The 2,502-nt window shown below is 37.8% G+C and overlaps 1 non-coding gene across 1 annotated transcript; it reads left to right on the forward strand.

The window, feature by feature from the left end:
• Positions 1–1,421: 1,421 nt before the first annotated feature.
• Positions 1,422–2,295, forward strand: LOC121503210 (uncharacterized). Its single transcript, XR_011444344.1, has 4 exons — positions 1,422–1,580; positions 1,637–1,794; positions 1,853–2,058; positions 2,111–2,295. It is a non-coding gene; the product is annotated as an uncharacterized protein (transcript).
• The last annotated feature ends 207 nt before the right edge of the window (positions 2,296–2,502 follow it).

A 2,502-nucleotide genomic window follows, 5' to 3' on the forward strand; every position in this document is an offset into this window, starting at 1 on the left:
CCTGCTTACCGTTGGTGAATGGAGCAAATTGTAATTAGCTGACTTCAGTCCGGCGATGGCATTTCTTGAGGCGATCCATGGCTCCTGGACCAAAGCTATGTCGGCGGATCCTTGCACCATGGCTATGAGGAGTTCCGCCGAGTGTCATGGGTACTCGGCTCACCTCCTTACGACGGTCAGGTCACCGTCCTCTCCTTCGTTGGACTCATCCAGCGTCATTTCCCGGTCGGCATCCACGATGGTTTCCAGACCTTGGCCCTTCTCCACCACATCTGCCTTCAGGCTGAAAGCAAGTATACGTTTTCGTTTTAAATTCCATATGAAAAATAAAATTTTCCACAAAGTAATCAAAAATAATTAGTGCCTCACATCCTTAACTCTGTCCGGCCTTCGTACGGATAATTGAGATTGTCTCTTGGTTTCTTTGTGTTTCACGAAACGACCGATGCCAGTCGTGTCGAAAGGATGTGTGGTCATCCGACGAACGCTCAGCGTTATCCTACGCTTTCCAGAGCTAATCCTTCCTGGTACTTTTGCCTAGTATCCTCGAAAGGGGTGGAGGGGGGGGTGGGGGGGTTGGGCGGTGGTGGTGTGTTGAATGTTCACGCCAGAAAAGGCGCTTAATTTCTGGAGGCAGTGTGATCTCGCTACCAGCCTCCGATGATCCCGTAAGCGCTCTCTTTCTCTCCCTCTCCCTCCGGACTTCCAGTTCATAGAGCTTCCAATCCGCTCTCCAAAGCTAGGATTAAGTTTCTTTGTATTTTAGTATCAATTTAATTCTCTATAAATAAACATCCAGACGCACGTCGCGTAAAACCCCGAACAGTCTACGTGTTCTTTTTTTTATCGAGTGCATTTCAGCTTGAAGCTATTGTCTACACTATTGTCTACGTAAGGCAAAAAATATCATTGTTTTGTACATTGATGCATGCTTTTCGATTTCTGAGGGTCTCAGATAGATCAAAATATTCCGATTCTGTTAGAGGAATACATTGTATTATGTTCAGCTCCACCGTAATTATGCATGTCAGTGTCCATTTTTAGCCATTTTTTAATTTAATATCATTGGTGTTGGAATCGTATAGATCCATTATATTGACGCAATCGTAACCACAATCATTTTACTCCGGAACGTTTTAGTTTAAATTTGCGTTTCCTGCTCTTTTATTAACATGTAGTCCGCAAATATCTTTAAATTTATATTTGAAGCTTTAAAAAATAATATCACTTTTTCAATATGAGGGAGCAGCGCTTAATCAGCTCTATTTGGTCTATATTAGCTTTTGTCAAACGGTATCAGCACATCCAAAAATCTAGAAATAAATCTGCAAACGTTATATAAATAATATTTCACTTAATAATTAATTTTAAACTTACAATATTTTATTTTTCAGAAATGGTCGTCCTGGTACAGTGTCAATTTCCGAAAAGTTTAGTATAGACTGGGGAACTTATATGTCATCGAGAAACGATGTTGTATATGTTCGCCTAGATGTAAGAGGCGCAAAGGGTCAAAGTAAAAAATCCCTTTACCGTCATTTGGGAGGAGTTGAAGTTTTAGATCAAATATCTGTCTTAAGGTAAGTTCTTAAAAAATAATTGTCATGATCTTTTTAAAACGAATCGCTTTTTAAAGGTATTTGCTTGATACCATTGGCTTTCTAGACGAAACTAGAGTTGGTATATGGGGTCGGGGCTATGGTGGCTATGTAGCCTCTATGGTACTCGGTACTCAACAGGATGTGTTTAAATGTGGCATTGCTATATCCCCAATAGCAGATTGGCTCTACTACAGTAAGTCCACAAAAAATTAATATCTTTTTAAATACATAATACGACTCACATTTTTCAGATTCAGCCTTTACTGAGCGTGTATTAGGTCTGCCTTCAGACAATTATAAAGGATATGTTGAGGCAGATGCTACCCAGCGTGCTAGTCTTATTAAATCCAATTCCTTTTTTTTGATTCATGGTTTAGCAGATTCCTCTGCCCCGTTTGTACATGGAGTTAAACTAGCTAAATCGTTAACAAATGCAAATATTCTTTATCGTTATCAAGTATGTGTTAATATAATTGGTATACATGGTACTGATTGAAAAATTTTTTCAGACTTATGCAGATGAAGGTCACGACTTAGATGGTGTTTTAGAACATGTATATTCGTCAATGGAACAATTTTTTTCAGAGTGTTTAAGCTTGGATCCAGACGATACAAAACCTGACATCGGTCAAAATATTGTTCCAGCCGAGTAACACCAATGAAATATTATATTTTTATGAACGCATTAAAAATAAATGAATGAAAATGTATCTTAAAAATAAATATAGTATGCAATTGTATTTATATTAAGAAAACATATTGAATAAGTCGTTTGTATAAGAATTATCCTGGATGCGAAATAATAGAACTTAAGATATCAATTCTTCTCTATACCGTGTATAACAATTTATTAAATGATTGAATCATTATCGAGTCTTCATTATTTTCTTTCTGAATGAAA

This window comes from Drosophila kikkawai, chromosome 2L (assembly GCF_030179895.1).
Source record: "Drosophila kikkawai strain 14028-0561.14 chromosome 2L, DkikHiC1v2, whole genome shotgun sequence".
Classification (NCBI taxonomy): Eukaryota; Metazoa; Arthropoda; class Insecta; order Diptera; family Drosophilidae; genus Drosophila; species Drosophila kikkawai.